Source organism: Gossypium raimondii, chromosome 3, assembly GCF_025698545.1.
Source record: "Gossypium raimondii isolate GPD5lz chromosome 3, ASM2569854v1, whole genome shotgun sequence".
Lineage (NCBI taxonomy): Eukaryota > Viridiplantae > Streptophyta > Magnoliopsida > Malvales > Malvaceae > Gossypium > Gossypium raimondii.
Genome location: NC_068567.1, coordinates 34,739,809 through 34,763,091, shown reverse-complemented (window position 1 = coordinate 34,763,091; position 23,283 = coordinate 34,739,809). Strand labels below are relative to the sequence as shown.

Genomic DNA, 23,283 nt, shown 5'->3' with positions numbered 1-23,283 from the left:
CAAGTAGATTGCTGGCACTAGTGGCCAGGACGATGATTTTTCTATTGAATTATGGATGTGTTGTCGTCCCTTCTCCATCTTGTTCCCTTTGGGGTGTGTGGCGGACCTAAATCGGTAACTTGATTCCTACATGTGCCCCCTTAAATTGGCATGGCCACATTATTGCACCGATGTTCGATTGTGCTTTCGGATGCAAATAATATTTTTGAGAGTAGGGTTCAAGCCCTTATCTGTCGATGCCTATGTATTTTGTCTCTTGACACGAAAAATCTCATGCTTTATTATGACCTCTTTGTTGCTCACGTGGCATGTTAAGGACCATGCAGTGCCGATGGAGGAATGCTACTTGGTTTATCCTGCCAGGAGTCATATGTTTATCTCAAAGATTAAGCCATGCATGTGTAAGTGTCACAGAATTAGATTTTTCCCACGCAATCCGTGCGGCCTTAGGTATTTTCTTCACTCCAAAAATGACTAAGTCAGCCTAACACCCATTAATTGAGGATTCAACAGAATTTCTGTAAGGCTCCCACGAAAAACAAATGGAAGAACAAAAATTGAAAGAACTCGAAAGATAAACAAAGCCATAGAAAAGCAAGAATACTAGAGAGAAAATTTTGAGTGAATGCTTTCAAGAATTCTATTACTCACTAAATGATTTACAATGATGGGAGAGGCCTCTATTTATAGTTGAGCCTCCTTAAAATCAACGGTACAGATCAAAGTACATCAATGGCTATGATTAAAAGCTATCTACAAATCAAATCTTCAAGATTATAGAATCGTATCTTCTAAAGATTACATATCTTTGAAGATCACGTTCCATATTTGTCAAGCTTTGTAGATGGGCCCTCAATCTCTCCAAACAACTGGCTAGTCTGGTTGGGCCAAATGACCTCCTTTGAACATGATGGATCATACAAGTGCGCCATGGTTGCGAGATCCCATGCGCAACCCATGACATTCTCCCCCACTTGTTCTATTGACACCCTAGTCGTGTCCTCATGGAACTGGTCTATCTTTCCTTAGAACTGACACCACGTGTTGAAGGAACAAATAAGTTGCCTCCTCAGCAAGGCACTCCTTGGTAGCTAGAATGAACACTGCGTACTTTGAAAACTTGTTCACCACAACAAGAATACTTGCATACTCATCAAACTTAGGCAAACAAACAACTAAACCCATGGATACACTCTACTATGGTCTTTCCGGAATGGGCAAGGGTAGTAGCAAACCAGGAGGAGTCTTGAACTCAACCCTATCTTGCCGGCATACTAGACAATTTTTCACATAGGTCTCCACATCATCACCCATGTGAGGCCAGTAGTAACAATCCTCCAAAAGGGCCAAGGTGCGGTGCATTCTTGGATGGCCCAACCATCTCGAGTCATGACACTCCTTCATGGCTTCCTTGCGCAATTTTCCATAATGAGGCACATCAAGACGATGCCCATGAATGTATAACAACTCCCCCTCAAACCAAAATCTCCTCATTTTCCCCTCGTTAGCAAGCTTGATCATGTTTTTGACTGTGGGACCATGGGACAATCCGTTTCGAATGTGCTCCAATAAGGACCCATCAGGTTGGCTGATTACCAAAAATTCCATCTTTCGGCTAAGTGCATCAGCCACAGTGTTGGCACTCCCTGACTTATGCTCCATCATGAAATCAAACTCTAGTAGGAAAACCTGCCAACTAGCCTATTTGGGAGAACATTTTCTGGGTCAGAAAATAAATGTTGGAAACAATATCGGTAAAGACCACAAACCTGGAACCCAGTAAGTAATGCCTCCATGTGCGCAAGCAATGCACCACAGTAGCCATCTCCTTTTCTTAGACTGTGTACCTCCACCCCATCTCATTAATCTTTCGACTCTTGAAAGTAATTGGGTGCCCATGTTACATCAGTACTCCCCTAATGGCATAATCTAATGCATCCGTGCGTACGTCATACGGCTTCGAATAATCTAACAAGGCAAGTACAGGCTCCCTCGTCACCACTTGCTTCAATTGGTTAAAGGCCTTCTCACATTGAGGATCCCAATCTCATACCTTACCATTTTTCAACATGTCAGTCAAGGGTGCAGTAATTTTGGAGTAGCCTTCGATTAAGCGTCGATAATAATTCGCCAACCCAAGGAAAGATCTCAACTCTATCACCTTGGTTTGTGGCTCCCACTCAACAATGGTCCTAATTTTCCTCTCATCCATCTGGATCTTTCAACTTCCTACAATGTGACCTAGAAATGACACATTTCATTGGGGAAATGAGCACTTCTCCTCTTTGACGAACAACTTATTTTCCCTTAAATTTTGGAAAACCTCCCTCAAATATTCCACATGTTCCTTGAATGACTTGCTCTACACCACAATATCATCAAGGTAAACAACCATAAAACGACCTAGGAAATGTTGAAGTACCTTATTCATTAAGGTGTAGAATGTAGTTGGGGCATTCATAAGTCTGAAACGCATTACAAGAAACTAATACGAAGCATACCGTGTCACACAAGCTATATTTGGCTCGTCCCTCTCGACTATTCGAACTTGATGGTACCCCGATCTCAAATCCAATTTGGTGAACCATCTCGCACTACGATCTTGTTTAAGGGGAATAGGGTACTTGTTCTTCACAGTGATCTTGTTTAAGGCCCGATAATTAATTCACATCCTCAATGAACCATGCACTGATGGTTCAAATTCAAAATTACCATGTAATTATCAGAAGGAAAAATAGAAGTATAAACCGGTTAAGGAAACTTAATCCAACCACAAAATCATAGTCATCAAGTGGTATTACCTTAATAGTTGCCTTACTGATCCAATCGCCAAGTTTGAGATCCACTCGCTCTGCAACCCTCTTGATTGGAACACTTTTTGAGTTCACCATCTTGATCCAACCCGACTCATTTTGGATCTTGAGACCAAGTTTACGAGCTGTCTCTTCGGACATGAACAAATTAGACGCATCTGTGTCAACAAGCGCATTCAATTCTCTACCAACCACCATGATGTCTACAAACATCAGCCCACGACTCGTCTTGTCTTCAACACCCCTTAGTATCAAAACAAGATTGTTGTCCGCCTTATCTGCCTCCTCATTTGCTTTCATAGTAGAAAGTGCAGCCTTCTTCGGATAGTCATTGATCATATGTGAACCATCACAATGGAAGCAACTTAAAGGCCCATTCTTTTTATTATCCCAAGGCTTCTGACCATTTCCATTCTTAGCGGGCTTGTCTTTCTCTCCCCCACTATTTCCCTTTGGTTTGAATTTGGGCCTGGAAGACTCAGGCTTGTCTTTTTTTCCTCTAAGCTCGACAAACGATTCTACTATGATCATGGCCTTGGTAAGCTCTTGGACTCCTCAACATTGCAACTATTGCTTCGCCCATGGTTTTGACCCATCCATGAAGGAAAAGTATGCCTCTTTCTCACTCATATTGGAGATCTGATACACGAGTTCACTAAACTCCTGCACATACTCCCTCACAGTGCCTTGTTGCGTAAGTCGACGTAACTTTGCCCAAGCCTTATCCTTGACATACTTTAGATAAAATTGTGCTTTGATCTCACTTTGGAACTCCTCCTAAGTTCCAATTTTGATCCCACCATGTCCCACATATTTGGACCTACGATGCCACCGCAACAAAGCAATGCTAGTTAAATACATAGCAGTAGTAAACTTGTTCAGAACAAAGCAATGCCAGTTAAGTATTGGTCCATTCCCCAAAGAAAATTGTCCACATGTCTCATGGACCTTGTTCCCTTGAACTCCTTGGGCTTGGGAACATCCACACTGGGCTTGGGTGCAATAGCAGCTAATCCTCCATTGCCAAAAAAAGCCTTGTAGATTGCTCGAGTACCAATTGTCACGGACTTCGATTTTTCCCAATCAATATGTGCCACTTTAGGCAGTTTCTTTACTCTAAAAATGCCTAAGTCAACCTAACTTTTAATAATTGAGGATTCAACAGAATTCCTCTAACACACCCACAAAGAACAAGCGAAAGAACAAAAATTGAAATAGCTCGAAAGATTAACAAAGCCACAGAAAAGGAAGAACACTAGAGAGAAAGTTTTGAGTGAATGCTCTCAAGAAATCTATTACTCACTAAATGATATACAATGAGGGGGAGAGGACTATATTTATAGTTAAGCCTCCCCAAAATCAACGGTATAGATCGAAGTACATCAATGGCTATGATTAAAAGCTATCTACAAATCAAATTTCCAAGATTAAAAAATGGTATCTTTTAAAGATTACATATCTTTGAAGATCACATTCCATATTTGCCAAGCTTTATAAATGGACCTTCAATCTCACTAAGCAACAGGCCAGTCTAGTTAGTCCAAATAACCTCCTTTGAACATGATGAATCACACAAGTGCGCCTTGGTTGCAGGCTCCCATACGCAACCCATGACATAAGTATGAACAAATTCAGATTGTTAAACTGCATATGGCTCATTATGTAACATCCCGATTTCGAGCCTAATTGGAACAGTGGTTTCGGGACCATAAATCTGATGAGGAAATAAAATATTTTATTATATTTTTATGGTATACAATTTCATGGAATGATTTTTTGAAAATTTCATTTGAAAGTTTCGACGTTTGGGCACTCAATTTAGTCAAAAGGACTAAATTGTAAAAAGTGCAAAAGTTGAGTTCTACATGTTAGACGTGTCCAATTGTTATGAAATTTTAAATTGGAGGTTCTTAAATGAAAATTAGACCATTGGTTAAATTGTGGGAAGAAAATGGACATGAGATAAGTGAAATAGGATATTTTTAAGTGAAAGGTATTTTAGTCATTTAGTAATAAAAAAGAATTAAAAAGGGGAAAATATGACAAAATATGCTCATCTTCTTCATTTGGCTGAATTTAGCAAGGGGGAAGGCATAGTTAGGGTTTTCAAGCTTTCAAGCTCCATAGCAAGTGATCCCAAGCCCCGTTTTTAATGTTCTTTACGTTTTTTGAGTCCTAGTAACTTGATTTAGCTTATTCTAGCAATAATTTAACCTAGGGTTCATACTTGGAAAAATACCCATAGGTGAAATGTGTTTATTTTGATGTTTTATGGTAGAATATAAAGCTTGGAATTATGTTAAACAACTTTTCCTAAGCAATTTTACGTGAAAACGAGTAAAATGACATAATCGGTAAAAATACCTAATGTTCATAAGTAAGTGTTAGAGTGGGAATTTGATGTTTCCATAGAAGGGAAAAATGTCCAGCATGTCATAAAACATAATAATAAGGGATGAAGTTTAATTTCTGAGCTTTGGGACAAAAGTGTAAATATGCAAAAGTTTAGGGGCAAAATTGTAATTTTTACAAAGTTGAGTCAAAGACTGTTTTAATGAATGTGAGTATTAAATAAGCTAAATTTTATATTATAGATCAAGAAGAACGAAATCTGGAGTTAGACCGGGGAAAGAAAAAGGTTGAGGACTAAAGTGCTAGATTTGATCATATTTTGTACCGAGGTAAGTTTATGGTAAATAAATAAAATATTTTGATATTTATTATTAATGCTGTTATTTTTCAGTAATTATGTATTTATTTCATGAAAATATCTAATGTTGACATAAGTATGAGATAACAGAGAATCAGTGATAAAAGCCTCGTTGAAACATTGGGAATGTAATGGATACAAATGTCATGGCATTAACGGAATGAGGTCTCATGTAAGACCATGTCTCGGACATGGTGTTGGCACCGAGATAAGAGGTCCCATGTAATAACATGTCTGGGACATGGCATTGGCATCGAGATGAGAGGTCCCCCGTAAGACTATGTCTAGGACATGGCATGGGCACCAATATAAGAACTCCCATGTAAGACCATATCTGGGATATGGCATTGGTAGTACAAGAAACATCCCATGTAAGACTATGTTTTGGACATAGCTTTGGCATGTTATATTCAGGCAAGAGACCTGAGTATCCTTAGTATTCCAAGTGATTCAACAGGCTAGTAAATAGACGATGTTACATGAAAGTTCAGGTAAAAGCCTAATAGACAAGTTCATGTGAGTTAATAAGATAAAGAGTATCTTAGTTATCAATTGAGAAAAGAAATTTCAGCAAGGAAGGAGTAAGTTATAATCATGAGTTTTTTAAGCAAGCAAGTAAGTAAACAAGTAAGAGAGTAAGTAAAGAAGAAAGTAAAGATCTTAATGCTAAATGAAAATTTATGAATATAATTGTTTATGATAAATGTTGTTATTTATTTATTTGTAAACTTACTAAGCTCTGTGCTTACTTTCTTTATTTTTCTTCTTTCTTTTATAGTATCCCTAAGTCAGTTCGAGGATCACAAGGACGTCGGAGTTCGTCTCACACTATCCACGGACATCTTGGTATTATGTAATTTCGAAACGTGTAAAGTTATGGCATGTATTGGCACTTAGTCATTTTGAGTGTGTTCATATGATATAGCTAATGATTTGCTATTAAAATGACTAATTAAGAACATGTTTGGTATTATGGATTTCTAAATGAGGGTTAATACAAAGAAATTATAAAAGAGTAAAACTTTGCAATGGTTTAGTTTTTGGACAGCAGCAGTGACGTGAATTTGAAAAATCACCAAAATTAGTATAAATGAAATTAGAGAATGAATGAGATATATAATTAAATCTTATTGAGCCTATTTTCATATGAAAGTAATAGTGTAGGCAAAGAAATTTTATATTATGAGATGTTAGAATTTTAGTGAGTCGAGGTCAAAATGGTTTTGAAGTCCCTATTCTAAGTTTAGAAAATAATTAAAATTGTACAAAAAGAATTAGGAGTTATAATTTATATTTCTTGATTCCTTAGTGAGTCTATTTTCATTACATGTTTTTGGGTCTTGAGGATCCTTTTTAGGGACATAATGATTGAACGTGAGAGAATTAATTTTAAAAGTAAATTTTTATGCTCCAAATTAGTAAGTTAAGTCAGATAATGCTTCGTACTCGATTCCGGCAATGGTCTCGGGTAAGGGGTGTTACACATTAAATCAGTTATAGTTTGTTTGATGGTATTTGCTACTTGGATAATCATAGTAATTCTAGAGCTAATATGTGCAAAAAAACTCTGACTACTGAAAGGGATGCATTTATTAGATAAAAGGTCAACGCAAGCTTTGCCCATTGCTTTGATGATTCTTGATAACTTGACAGATCATACGGCCTTAGTGCTAGTGATGCATCATTCAAATTTCTACCCTATTAACTTTCGGTGGTAGGATAGTGGCCTACTAAGGTGGTGACGGGTGACAGAGAATTAGGGTTTGACTTTGGAGAGGGAGCTTAAGAAACGACTACCACATCCAAGGAAGGCAGCATGCACACAAATTACGCAATCCTGACATGGGGAGGTAGTGACAATAAATAACAATACAGGGCTCTATCTGTCTGATAATTGGAATGAGTACAATCTAAATCCCTCAACGAGAATCCGTTAGAAGGCAAGTCTGGTGCCAACAGCCGCGGTAATTCTAGCTCCAATAGCGTATATTTAAGTTGTTACAGTTAAAAAGCTCGTAGTTGGACTTAGGGGTGGGTCGATCGGTACACCTCACGGTTTGTAACAGCCTGTGTTCAGTGAAATTGGAATAATGGTTTTGGGACCACAAATTTGAGGTCAAAAAATTTATTATTATTTTATTTCCTACAGTATGATAGAAGTACTATACAAAAAATTTGTTAAGAAATTTTACCGTTTACATGTTCAATTTGATAAAAAGGACTAAATCCGTAAAGTGCAAAAGTTGAGTTCTAATTGCTAAAGGTATTAAATAGCTATAGAACTTTAAAGTGGAAGTTCTTATATGGTAATTAGACCATTAGAAGTGATAGTGGATGAGCATGGTTTGGCATTTGTGTAAATTTGATTAATTTTTAAGGTTAATTAAGTAATTTGTAAAATAATGATAATATTAATCAAATAAAACTAAAATCATCATCCTTATTCATCATCATCAACCGATTTTAGAAGAGAAAAATAAGCCATTGTTGAGCTAGGGCTCGACCACTTGGATTGCTTGATTAGATCCAGTTAGACCTCGTACGAAGTTAGATCAAGAAAAAGAGAAAGTCTTAGATTAATCACCTTCGTATCTACGATTACTTGTCGAGGTAAGTTCATGTAATTAAATTGTGTTTATATGCTTTTAATTGAATTATATAAATGTTATGAGTTGTCATATATAATTGTCGAGTGCATATCTAACGATGTACGACGATTACTAAGTCCCGTGTGAACTTTAAGAATCCATAAGATACAAATGACATGTCACTAGGGTTACCGATTTATAGTTTGTGAGAGCATATCGATCTTCAGGTCAAATGAGCATATCGATTCATAGATCGTATAAGCATACATGTACATGAATTGACGAATTGTAGTTATATGAGCGAGCATGTTATGTATGAGCTATCCCGGGTATCCAACAGTACTCTAAATGGTTCAACGGGCAATGTTCTGTTACAAAATGATATGAGTTTGATACGAACTGGTACAGGTATACACATGAAATGCATAGAAACGATGTTATTGATATATAGATATAAGAAATGGATGATACATGTATATGGAACTCTATTAATTGTTGAGCTCATCCAGGATTATTGGTTCATAAATGTATTTACATGACTAATATTGTTGGTGTATATGTGCTTAGGCATTTGGCCAAAATATGTTGGGATATGTTTTATTACTTACCTATTACTTGATCAAATGGTAAGTTAAATCATATGTTAACGAACTTACTAAGCTCAAATGCTTACTCTATGTTATTTTCCTTGTTTTATAGTGAGTTAGAAGTTCGTCTGGGTTGAAAGCTTGTCGGAGCTATATCACCCTATCCATCGACTCTTTTGGTACTTTTGGTTGTTAAATTTTGGTTATAATGGCATATATAGGAATTTTGGCTAATGTTGGCTTATATGTTTAGTTGTTGGAATGATCATTTGTTTGGCTTGTGTTTTGGTATTTTGATTATGGTATTGGTTTGGTTTTGGCATGCAAATATTAGATTTAATATGGTTTATGGTTTGGTTAATGTGGTTGAAATATAGAAGATGAAATGATGATGATTATGCATAATTTATATAACTTGTAACTTGATGAGAATTGGTACTTTGTTTGAATAGCTTAAATGACTATTGATGCTAATATTAGAATGGCATTTTGGTACCAAATGGTTGTGTTTTGGTAAGTAAATTATTTGGTATATATTGGTGCAAATATGCATATAAGTTAGTTGATTTTTTGGTCAAATTGAATACATGGTTAGGTATGCTTATATATTGTCATTTGAGGTCCCTAAGGGCATATTGGTTGTATGATATTATACCATACGTATAAGACTTGTTTATTCTTGATTTGGATGCCTTGTAATGGCTTGCAAGTATGTATGTAGGTACATATCAATTTGGGTGAGAAAAATGGCTTGTAAAATGGCCTATTTTTGTCCACACGGGTAGAGACACGGGCGTGCGTCTCAACCGTGTGTGACACACGACCGTGTGTCTCCTGTAGCTTTAAAAGGGTTGCTAGTTAGGTTGTTACATGGCCTAGCACACGGCCTGGCACACAGGCGAGTGGCTTGGCCGTGTGACCCAAGTCAGCGAGTGATGTGGGCATGGACACGGCCGTGTGTCCCTACTTCGAATGCCCACACGGCCTGGCCACACAGCCGTGTGACTCCTACAGTGTTAAAAATTTCAATGTTTTCTGAAAATTTCTCTAAGTTTCTGGTTTAGTCCCGACTTATTTCTAATGTGTATTTTGGGCCTCGAGGACTCGTATAAGGGACAATTTGCATGTTTTGAATTGGTTTTAATATGTTTAATGATATGTTATGAAATGTTTGAATTTTCTATTCTTTTGAATTGTAAACTCCAGTAATGTATCGTAACCTTGTACCGGCGACGGATACAGGTCAGAGGTGTTACACGGTTAGCACTAGTCTGCTCGTTCTTACTGCCGACAATGCATTCCTGGCCTCAATTGGCCGGGTCGTTCCTCCAGCACTGTTACTTTAAAGAAATTAATGTGCTCAAAATAGGCCTACGCTTGTATACATTAGCATGGGATAACATGATAGGATTTTGATCCTATTATCTTGGCCTTCGAGATCGGAGTAATGATTAATAGAGACAGTCGGGGACAGTCATATTTCATAGTCAGAGGTGAAAGTCTTGGATTTATGAAAGATGAACAACTACAAAAGCATTTGCCAAGGATGTTTCCATTAATCAAGAATGAAAGTTGGGGGCTCGAAGATGATCTGATACCGTCCTAGTGTCAACCATAAACGATGCCGACCAGGGATTGACGGATGTTGCTTTTAGGACTCCGTCGACACCTTATGAGAAATCAGAGTCTTTGGGTTTTGGGGGGAGTATTGTTGCAATGATGAAACTTAAAGGAATTGACGTAAGGGCACCACCAGAAGTGGAGCTTACGGCTTAACTTGACTCAACATAGGAAAATTTACCAAGTCCAGACATAGTAGGGACAGACTGTGAGCTCTTTCTTGATTCTATAGATGGTGGTGCATGGCCATTCTTAGTTGGTGGAGCAATTTGTCTAGTTAATTCCGTTAACGAATGAGACCCCAGTCTACTAACTAGGTACACGCAGGTAATCCTACGTAGCTAGCTTCTTAGAAGGACTATGGCCTTTTAAGCCATGGAAGTTTAAGGCAATAACAGGTATGTGATGCCCTTAAATGTTCTATGCTGCACGTGCACTACAATAATGTCTTCAAAGAGTCTATAGCCTTGGTCGATAGGCTCGAGTAATCTTTGAAATTTCATCGTCATGGGGATAGATCATTGCAATTGTTGGTTTTCAATAAGGAATTCCTAGTAAGCACGAGTTATCATCTCGCGCTGACTAAGTGCCTACCCTTTGAACACACCGCCTGTCGCTTCTACCGATTGAATGGTCCAGTAAAGTGTTTGCATCATGACGACGTGGGTTGTTCGATGCCTGCATCATCGCGAGAAGTCCACTTAACCATATCATTTAAAGGAATTGGAAGTCAGGATGTGTCCTTGCCCCTTGCCACCCCCGCGTCTCAGATTTATCCTCGCCCTTAACCCATCGGGTGGGGTGAGATGTTAGGATCAACCTCTTCGAGGTAAAATTAAAAAACCCCAGCACAAATCACGTTAAGAAATTGAAATGAAACAAGTGAAACGTCTTCTGTCACTACACAGTTCACAGTTTAGACACTTTCGTGACGATGTTCTTTTGTTGCAAAATATATGTAGTAACTCTCAAAAACGAATATCTTGGCTCTAGCATCGATGAAGAACGTAGCAAAATGCAATACTTGCTACGAATTATGGAATCCCATGAACCATTGAGTCTTTCAAAGCAAGATGCAGCCCAAGCCATTAGATCAAGGGCACGTCTGCCTAGGTGTCATGTGTTGTCGCCCCCATCCAAACCAGAGCCCTTGGGCCTCGATTGGACTGCGGGTGAAAATTGGCCTCCCGTGCGCTCACAGCCAGCGGTTGGCCTAAATTCAAGTCCTCAACGACGTCATCATAGGGACGATCGGTGGTAATATTCTAAGCAACCTCAATTGGAGTCATGCCCGTTCGTCGATTGAGACCCTTAAACCCTTTCAGCATCACAAGGATGGTGCTCGCGTCGCGACCTTAGGTCAGGCGGGATTACCCACTAAGTTTAAGCATATTAATAAGTGAAGGAAAGGAAGCTTACCAGGATTCCCAAAATAACAGCGAACGAACCGAGAAAAGCCTAGCTTGAGAATCAGGCACCCGAATTGTAATCTGAAAAAGTGTCTTTAGCGGCAGACCAGGCCTAAGTCCCTTTGAAAGGGTCATCGAAGAGAGTGAGAGCCCCATTATGCCTGGAGACTGTCCCACTTTTGATACGCCCGTCAAGATGTCATCTCCTAGATTGTGGGATCTGACATGTGCCGTCTCAATGTGCTTCGGCATCTGCGTGCTCCGGACATTGGCTTGTGGGCTCCCCATTCAGCCTGTCTTGAAGCATAGATCGAGGAGTTTGACATGTGTGCAAGTCAATGGGCTAGAAAACCTGTAAGATGCAAGAAAGCTGATTAGCGAGATCCCTCGTAGTTGCACCGCCAACCGACCTTGGTCTTCTGAGAAGGGTTCGACTGAGAGCATGGCTGTCGGGACCCGAAAGATGCTAAACTATGCTTGTGTGGGGTGAAGCCAGAGGAAACTCTGATGGAGGCCTGTAGCGATACAGACATGTAAATCATTCATCTGACTTGGTTATAGGGGTGAAAGACTAATCGAATCATCTAGTAGCTAGTTCTCTTCGAAGTTTCCCTCAGGATAGTTGGAGCCCTTAGCAAGTTCTATCGGATAAAGCCAATGATTCGAGGAATCGGGGGCACAATGCCTCCGACCTCTTCTCAAACTTTAAATAGGTAAGACGGCGCGACTGCTTCATTGAGCCACGTCACGAAATTGAGAGCTCTATGTAGGTAACTTTTTGCAAGCAGAATTGACGATACGGGATGAATTGAAAGTTGAGTTATGGTGCCCAACTGCGCGCTAACCTAGAACCCACAAAAGGTATTGGTCGATTAAGAAGTAGGACAATAGTTATGGAAGTCGAAATTTGCTAAAGAGTGTGTAACAACTCACCTGCCGAATCAATTAGCCCTAAAAATGGATGGCACTTAAGCGCGTGACCTATACCTAGCTGTTGAGGTAAGGGCCAGGCCCTAATGAGTGGGAGGGCACGGCGGTCGTTGCAAAACCCGAGGCGTGAGCTCGGGCGGAGCGATCGTCTGTGCAGATCATGATGGTAGTAGCAAATATTCAAATGAGAACTTTGAAGGCCAAAGAGGGGAAAGGCTTCATCTGAACGACACTTGCAATGGGTTAGTCGATGCTAAAAGACGGGGGAAGCTCGTTCGGTAGCGCGTCCAGTGGGAGCTTTGAAAGGGAATCGGGTTAAAATTCTTGAACTGGGACGCGATGGCTGATGAAAATGTTAGGGAGTCTGGAGACATCGGCAAGGGCCTCGGGAAGAGTTATCCTTTCTATTTAATGGACTGCCCATCCTAGAAACGGCTTAGCGGGAGGTAGGGTCTAGCGGCCGAAAGAGCACTGTACGTCGCGTGGTCTTCGGTGTGCCCCTGGTGGCCGTTGAAAATCTAGAGGACCGGGTGCCGTCAGCGCCCAGTCGTACTCATAACTTCATCAGGTCTCTACGGTGAACAACCTCTAGTCAATGGAATAATGTAGGCAAGGAAAGTCTGCAAAATGTATCCGTAATAGGGATTAAATTGATAGATTTTTAAGTTAGAATTAGGAAAGGGATTAAAGTATGGAATAAATTATAAGTTTTGAGTAATAGGGACTAAATTGTAAAAATTTCAAAATTTAGAGATTTATGTAAAATTAGGGAGTTAAATTTAGTCTAAAGTGGAATTTACGTGAAAATAAAGAACTAAATGTGAAGAATAAAATTTAGTTTCGGTTTAAGGAGTAAATTGAAATTTAGGCAATATTTGAGTAAAAATTGAAATATTAAATATGAAATTGAATTTTTTTAGTATTGATGAATTTTAATTGTTTTAATACCGTAGCTAACGTTGTACCGGAATCAACGACTAAAAAGGGAAAAGATAAAGTGGACGTCGAATAGCTCAGAATTTCAAGTTTGTATTTCTATAATTTGAAACTAGTTATTAATTGTTGTATTTTTAATTTAATGTATATGGTAAGTGTTGAGGTGAGAATTATTGTGTTTTGCAATTGAAATAGATTGATTCAATATGAGATGAATTTATTGAATTTATATTGATTGAATTGGTATATATATATTGAATATATTGATTATTTGAATTGAAATGAATATTGGTTGTATTTGAAAAGTGAATTGGAACCCTATTAACTGTATCAGGCTGAGTCGGATATAGATGGCATGCCATAGGATTAGAAGAGTTCATGGATTTCTTCGACTTTGAGTCGATGAGACACTGAGTGTCAATTTATTACTTCGAATTATTCGATGAGGCACTAGGTGCCAAACTGGTGTGTTTTGGTTGGATCTAAGTATCCGTCCGAGTCTGAGTCATGTTAATAGGGGTAAACATATAATAAAGTTTTATAACTGATATTTAAATGGCATGGTATGAGAAATGAAATTGATATAGTGCATTGAAAATAGAATGTGAAATATGTTGTAAGTACATGGAATACATGAGCTAAATACTCATAAATTGAATATGGAATGGATAGTGCCATTGTTTAAATAATATGTGAACAAATTATGGAAAGTTATTAGATAACTGTTGGAACGCCAGCACCCCTACGGCACAGCGAAAAAATATAACACCCGGCGATCCTAACCATGGATCCATGTGTGAGGAACGAATCAGGGTGAAAAAGGGTTTCGAAATTACCGAATGGTGATTCTAAGTAGACAGCGACGCCTCAGCAATGACTAATATGATCTACTATCGAACCAAGCCGCAATCTTAGATGACTCCGAACGGAAGGAATCCCCAAACAGTTTTGGAGAAGACTTTGCTTTGACGGCTGCTAGACTCACCAAGCAAAGAAAAACGGGATTTTATATCTTATTATATTTTTAGGGTTTCTCAAAATTAAATAAATATAATAATGTTTAAAAAACCAAAAATTATAATTATATTAATTATAATAAAGATTTCGGTAAACTATATTTATTTATATGCGAACCAAAATCATATTCTCATTATGTGTACAATAACCTTTTACATATAATGTGTTCGATATTTGATTACCCAATTAAATTAATTCTATAATTAATTTAATTCATGCAATAGCCAAACACAATACCAATTATGTTTTATTCCGTTCATTTCAACTATAAGGTGTGACCCTGTAGGTTCTTGTAACGTTAGCAGTAATGTTAGAACGATTCCAATGTTACAAACAATGAGTGGCACCTAACAATGCATCATTGCTACCTAAGTCACAAGAAATCATGATTCGACATAACCTTTTTATGATTAATCTTTTCATGCACTAATCCTTAAGTCCTTTATCTCTGGATTGAACACAAGTCATGGAATAGTCACACTTGTATAGTCCATTCCATGTTCCTTGATATATCTTAAGTAGACTATGATATACAAATAAGTAAGAGATCTCATATCAGCTTATTTGAGCATGGCCATGCATTTCTAGTCTCACTCAATCAAGTGGCCTAAGATATTACTCCCATTATGTAGGTGGGACTTATCCTATATCGATCAAACATATCGCTCTACATAGATTGTGGTATATCCAACATCAGCCTTTATAGAACAACCAGTTATGGTGTACGTTTGACTGTATCAAAATATACAACTCACGATGTTGGGATTATGATGATCTCAAGTCTGAGGATCATATATATATTAATCACTATGAGTAATGTCGTGGCAATTACATAATAATCCAAGAAACATACTCATAACGGGTCAGTCCAATATGTTGTTCTCTAACACACATATTCATGCATCGATTCTGACATCCATGTCAATGACAACTCTTTATCATCAATCAACTACATGTTAGTCTTAATGCGTTATCGTTGTCCTATCAAACAATAATACTTGACTAAGGACCTTTTAAGAATAATCATATTATTCTTAGGACATTATTATAAAACAATTTATTTATACACACGAAAAAAAAATGAAATAATAATGGTAACGCCTTATATTAATAAACATGATAAATCAAGTATGTTATTACAACCATCTCATGATTGATCTTTGGGCATACTCTAACAATAATAAGTGATGAAAATTGAGTATGGTATATAATAATGTATTCATGAATTGAGTATTGCATGACTCATGCCATTGTACGAATAAATATGGTTTGATATGTGAATAACCATTTATATAGCAATTGTGCGAATAGGATATTGTTTAATAAAAAAAATGATAGTCATGATACTAGACATTAATATGTCCTTATAATTTAATTATGCTTATTATATTATCATGTCTTTAAATATTCGGATTATAGAAATACCAGTGAGTTTTACTCAGTGTATGATTTTGTTTTCCGTGTGCAGGTTAGGTATAGTGGTTTTGAAGAGTTGTAATTGAGGTTGTGAGGATCCATCTCATCACATCTCCAAACGCCAATAGGGTATGTTTCAACATTTTGAATAGAAAGCCATATACCTAGGAAGATCAAGTGTGTTCCAAGTAGTAGGGACAAAAATATAATTTATGAAAACTTAATTTTTTTTAAATGTTTAATTGTAATATTCCTATATCAGGTTCCTTGGATCGAACCGAGTATAAGGGTGTTACATTTAGTGGTATCAAAGCTTTGGTTTTCTGATTTCTAAGTAAAGAACGAGTCTAGAAGTACATGCCATATAGGATATATCGATGTGATAAGATAGGATATATCGATGTGATAAGATGTAATATCAATATTAGAAGTATTGATAAGTTTGAAAATCTGAATTGTTACTGATAAGGAAATGATTTTGAATTAGTTAGTAATGACTTAATAGGGAAATAGATAAATACTGAAATTTGATAAAAACTTATTTTCTGTCATAGATTTCGGAAGAAATGACAACAAATCTGATATTGTCTGATGAGATAACAACTCCAGCATAGAAGGAGAAAGTTGATAGGATGATGAGAGAAATGCAAGATTATAGAATGAAACAAGAATAAGACATTGTTCAACACCTTATTACTGTAAATCGAAAGATGCAAGAAGTGTTATGGAAGGTAGAAAGAATAAAGTGCAATACTTGACCCTTAGTGGGACATTAATAGAACAAGAGCATCAAATGATTTTAGATCAACTTTTGAAGACATTGGTACCACGAACTTATTGGAATATAGTTATATACTACGTGAAGTTTATAATCTTTGATGGAGCAAGGAAAATAGTGAGACAAAGTGTAGGTTCATGAAAGTTGATTGGAAAGCAAAATGTCTTTGACATGTCATGGATGGAAAAATTAGTTGTTAGGAAATTACCAAGAGAATTTATAGATTAATTACCCATTATAAAGATGGAAGAGGAAGAAGATCCTGAGGAATTTCCAAATTGGATTGTAGAAGATTAATTTGAAGAGAATTTGGAACTTAATATAGAGAATTTTCCAGGGGAAGATACCGAATCAGAGATGGAAGAAGACGCAGAAATGGATTTAAGTGGTTAAAAGTAAAGACAAAGTAAAAGTTAGGGACTAGTGAATGTGAAGAAAAATAAGTATATATATAGTTGTACATGTATAGAATGAGAACTTAGAAAGTCAGAGTTTTTGAATGAAAAGTTTGGTATATTAATATAAGGTTAGTATTTTGGAAATAGAAGAGACAATAGAAATATGAGAAGTGGAATAGAATAGTAGTATTTTCCAATTATGAATAGCGAAAATGATTTTTTTACTGAATGAAGTATAGAAAGAAATAAAGACCTTAGTTAAGTAAATAATCAATATTAATAAGAGAATAACAGAAAATAGAGGTTTTTGAATGAAGAGAATAGAATAAGTCTAAGAGACTGATGGTATATAATATTATAATGTATTAATAGAGTTCAGTTATAGTTAAGAAGCATAGTATTTTTGTTAAAAAAATGTGAAAATTATCAATGGTATATTTTTAAGATATAAATCCTAGTGAGAAGAGGCTGGCTAATCGTACGCAGCAGGCTCGAAGACCCCTGGTTCTGGAAGGCACATGAGTCCGAACGCTATGTTGAATGTGCGACCGACACTACACTACGTAGGTACCTGTGCAGGTGAGGCGTCGGCCGGTCCTAGAAACTGAGTTGAGCTGAACCAAGAAAACCATTCCCACTGAGCACTGGGCAGCCCAAAACAGTCCCACATGCTGACCCAATAGCTTATTTGGCTGATTATTTGGCTTGCAAAATATCCATTGAAGACTCCTTCAAATTGTATTCAAACCCCTCCACTATTTATGCCTTTCTAGATTTGCCCTTACCTTATAATGGCAAGTTTGAAACCTTCAAACTTGTCACATGTGTGGCCGGCCATGGGGGGACTTTATGGCTGCTGATTTTTGCCAATTTTAGCAGCCATCGTAACCTATAAATACCCCTCTTTGCTGCTCACTTCAAACACATCTCAAAACCATTCATTCTTCATTTCTCTCTCACTTTTCTTTCTTCATTGTTTTTCATTTTCTTCCCCATTCCCTTGCCGATTTCACCTCTTGAAAAAGAGTCATTCAACCACCAGTTGGAGCAGCATTCAAGTGTTCGTGGAAGCCTCTGTTCAACAAGAACAAGTGGAGAAGGAAGAGCAGAGCAAACTAGTCAAGCTTCGGAGAAACACTGGATTTGATTCTTGTTCCTTATCCTTTTAATTTTATTGTTGTTGTTATGAACATGTCTATGAATATTTGTGATGTTGATATGTCTAATTTAATTAATATGGCTAAAATTTAATTCTTGTTAGGTTGATTGCATTTCGTCTACTTGAGTTATTAAAATTGTGTTTGTGTTGTTATTGGCCTCAGTAAGGTGTTTGATTAAGTAAAACCATGAATAAGTTATTCTTACATTACAATTGTAAGTTAACTAATGAATTAATTATTTAAGCAGATAAAATTGTACTTAATTGATACAATACTTAATCAATGCATGTTTAATCATCTAAGGTACCTGAGGGTTAAATTAGCAACATATCTAACGATACATTAACCTTGCATAACTTGCGAGATTATTGTGATTAAATTGTTTCAAGGTAGAAATACATTGTTACCTCGTGTAATCTTTTATGTGCTTATGAGATTGAATTAATTGTTTGAATTGGCATAAAGATATGAACAAGAGATTATTTTAATTTCATAAGTATGTATGTGCATTAACACATTTTCTTATTAAAATTTGTTTAATCGATTGAATTGACATATAGATATAGTCAAGAGATAAATGGATTTTGGTAGGTAAGTGTGTTCATAAGTTCGCAAATTACCGAGTTGCTGTGAATTTATTCGTAACAACATAAACATGACTTTAGTAGTTGTAAGTTAAGAAATGTAATAAATCTATACAATTATGTAATCTTGATTAAAATTATCTTTCGAAATCATGCATTGGAACTTTTATATTATTTTTATTTATTTTACTTAGTTAAAATCTTAGTTTTTAAGCACCTTCTCAAATCAAAATATTTTTCTTCACCAAAGTGTTTTTTAATTGCATTCATAAATAATTCTTTTCACAGTCCCCGTGGGTACGATAACTTGACATTTACTTGTCACTTTATTACATGTTGTGATTGTGTACACTTGCATATTTTTCTCTAGATCAATGGTGGAAATAAATGTGGATAAAAAAGGTCTTCCTAATAAGATGGGTATCTCTTGATCCTCTTAAAATCTAAAACTACAAAATTTGTCGGGATAATAAAACTGCGCACCTTAACTAAACATCTTCTAGCACTTTCTTAGCTTAGACTACAAATCTGTCAGCTAACTGTAGTGTAATTTGAGTATTTTTTAGGTCTTCTACCCCGAGTTTTTCATAAATAGATAAGGGCATTAGTATTATACTAGCTCCTAAATCACATAGAGCTTTCTTAAAATGAATGCTCCCTATAGCTATTGGAATTGTAAAACTTCTTGTGTCTTTCATTTCTTGAGGTACCTGTTTGGAAATAATAGCACTACAGGATGCATTTATGTTGACTTGCTCTCCTACCTTAACTTTCCTACACCTAGACATGATTTCTTTTAAAATTTTGGCATATTTTGGGACTTTCTCAATTAGTTCATTTAATGGTTAGTTGACATTCAATGATTTAAACAAATTTAGAAAACATACAAACTCGTCCTCATCCCTGGAACGACGAAAATGTGCAAGTGCACACAATCGCAACAAGTAATAAATTGACAAGTAAATGTCGAGTTATCGTACCCACAAGGACTGTGAAAAGAATTATTTACGAATGCAATTTTAAAAACACTTTGGTGAAGAAAAATATTTTGATTTGAAGAGGTGATTAAAAACTAAGATTTAAACTAAGTAAAATAAATAAAAATAAAATAAAAGTTCCAATGCACGATTTCAAAAGATGACTTCAATTAAGATGACATAATTGTGTTAGATTAATTACATTTCTTAACATAGAATTATTAAACTCATGTTCATGTTGTTACGAATAAATTCACGGCAACTCAGTAATTTGCTATCTTATGAACATACTTACCTACCGAAATCCATTTATCTCTTGACTATATCTCTACGTCAATTCAACCGATTAAACAAATTTTAATAAGCAAATGTGCTAATGCACATAGATACTTATGAAATTAAAATAATCTCTTGTACACATCTCTATGCCAATTCAAACAATTAATTCAATCTCATAAGCACATAAAAGGTTACGTGAGGTAACAATGTATTTCTACCTTGAAACAGTTTAATCACAATAATCTTGCAAGTTATGCAAGGCTAATGTATCGTTAGATACCGTTGCTAATTTAACTCTCAGCTATCTTAGATGATTAAACATGCACTAATTAAGTATTGTGTCAGTTAATTACAATTTAAATCTATTTAAATAATTAATTTATTAGTTACCTTACAATTGTAATGCAAGAATAACCTAGTCATGGTTTCACTTAGTCAAACATCTTACCGAGGCTTATAACAACACAAACACAATTTTAATAAATTAAGTAGACAAAATACAATCAATCTAAAAAAAATTAAATTTAAGCCATATTAATTAAATGAAACATATCAACATCACAAATATTCATAGACATGTTCATCATAACAACAAAATTAAAAGGATAGGGAACAAGAATCAAATATGGTGTTTCTCCAAGGCTTGACTAGTTTGCCTCGCTCCTCCTTCTCTGCTTGTTCTTGTTGAACCGAGGCTTCCATGAACACTTGAATGCTGCTCAAAATGGTGGATGAATGACTCTTTTTCAAGAGGTGAAATCAGCAAGGGAATGAAGAATAATGGAAGGGAATGAAGAGAGAAAAGTGGGAGAAAAGTGAATAAATGAATGGGTTTGAGATGTATCTGAAGTGAGAAGCGAAGAGGGGTATTTATTGGTTGAGAAGGGTGCTAAAAATAGCCAAAATTATCAGCCAAAGACTCCCCCCATGGCCGGTCACACGTGTGGCATGTTTGAAGATTTCAAACACGCTATTTTTAGGTAGGGGTAAATCTTGAAAGGCATGATTAGTGGAGGGGTTTGAAAGAAAATTGAAGGAGTGTTCAAGGGCCATATTGCAAGCCAAATAATAAACCAAACAAGCTGATTGGGTCAGCATGTGGGACGGTTTTGGGCTGCCCAGTGCTTGGTTGGATCGATTTTCTCGGTTCAGCTTAACTTGGCCCCTTTCCATAATTAATTAATAATAATTTATTTAACCCAAATTAAATTGGATTAAAATAAAAATTAATAATATTATGAATTAATAAAAATAATTTGGACCATCTTAGGTTGAAAAATTAATTCGCTTTGATGCTTCAAAATTGCTTCTTGGTTTTGCGCTTCTAGTAGTGTCTGCCGAGCCATTTTTCACCCTTTGTGCAAATTTGTCGAAAATACTCAAAATTAATCAAAATTTGATATAAAATTAATTAAAATTCAACATGTTCATAATTTGAGTGCAATTTAATTATTTTATAACTATTATATATTTTTTGACAAGAATATTACCGAAACTACATGAATTTTAGTTTAAAAAAAGTATGAAAATATGTGTATATTTTCGTGTTTCCAATCCCATTTTTGTTTCTCTTCTAATCTGGAAGGGAATGGTACCTATATGTTATCGAATTTTTCTTTTACATTCTCTTCTGGTTCAGCTGGCGGTTCGATGACTTCTTCTGGTTTTGGTTCCTGATCAGATTCTTAGGGGTTTTTTGGACGAACTTCTGCATTCTCTTTTGCATCTTCTTGTGTCAAGGTTGCCATGGTACTCAACATTTTTCCCGACAGGAGCACGATTGCTTTTGCTTGATCCTTCCCTTCTTTTCAATGATTATTCTCGGTATTTTTGGGTATGTCGGTGCCAATTTTCCTTTTAGTATATCCCATCAGACTCATTAATTGGCTTATTTGGTCCTCTAGTTTAGTCAATGTTCATGCTGAATTCATGCACTTATATTGTAACTACTTCTATTATCATTGACTGCATTTCCCCTTTGATCTGATCGAGATGTTGACCACATGCAGTATGGTCATTTGGATTGGCCCTGTCTTGAGGTTTCTACAAATAAGGAGGTTGGTAATTAGGATTTTTAAATTGATTTGAACTATTAGCTCCTCCTTGATTTCCTCCCCATCTCAAGTTTGGGTGATCTATCCAATCGAGATTGTAGGTATTCAGATAAGGGTTTCCACCCCTATTCCTGATATAATTTGCATCCTCGGTAGGATTATTGATATAATGGAAGTGCGGTTTGTCCCCTCTATTCAGAGGCAGTGCACTTTATGAATTCAATACGGTTAAGTCTGTCCATTAATTGTTGGTATTTATCATCTTCCTGGACAACCTTTACTATAGATGGTTTTTGGTCATACATAAATCGTTCAATAGGCCACTGACAGGAGTTCATAGTCATGTTTTCTATTAATTAGTATGCATCCTCGTACATTCTGTTCATTAGAGCTCCTCATGCTGCTTCTTCCAATCCAGACCTCGCATGTGCATCCAACCCATTGTAAAACACCTACAATCGCATCCACTTAGGGAATTCGTGGTGCAGGCATTTTTGGATCAATGTCTTAAAACGTTCCCAAGCCTCATGAAACCTTTCCCTTTCTAATTGTCTAAATACAACAATTTCTCTTCTCAATTGAACCGCTTTGCTAATAAGGAAAAACTTCTACAAGAACTTTTTAATGAGCTTATCCTATGTCGTGATAGATCCTAGTGCCTACAAGTCTAACCAAGAAAATATGTTATCAATCAAAGAAAATGGGAACAACCGAAGAGGAATAGCATCATCAGTGACTTCGTTGTACCTGAAAGTATCACAAAGTTGTAGAAATCATTTTAAATGTTGATTCGAATCCTCTAGCATTGTGCCCCTAAATTGTAGATTATTCTGGATCATCTGAATCATTGCCAGTTTGATCTCAAAATTAGTAGCTGTGAGAGCCAGCCTCATTATGCTCTCCTAAACCATGTCAAGATTTGGTAATGCATAGTCTTTTAGGGTTCTCTCGTTACGTCCCATAGGTAAATTTGTAGGTATCTGTGGTGGTGCTGGTGGATCTTCTAAATCCTTGTTGTTACCTTCGT

General features: G+C 36.4%; 1 non-coding gene and 1 pseudogene across 1 annotated transcript; both read left to right on the top strand.

The window, feature by feature from the left end:
- The first annotated feature begins 11,281 nt into the window (after positions 1-11,281).
- Positions 11,282-11,437, top strand: LOC128040015 (5.8S ribosomal RNA; annotated as a pseudogene).
- An 11,293-nt stretch (positions 11,438-22,730) lies between these two features.
- Positions 22,731-22,836, top strand: LOC128040230 (small nucleolar RNA R71). The gene has a single exon (XR_008194888.1). It is a non-coding gene; the product is annotated as a small nucleolar RNA R71 (small nucleolar RNA).
- The last annotated feature ends 447 nt before the right edge of the window (positions 22,837-23,283 follow it).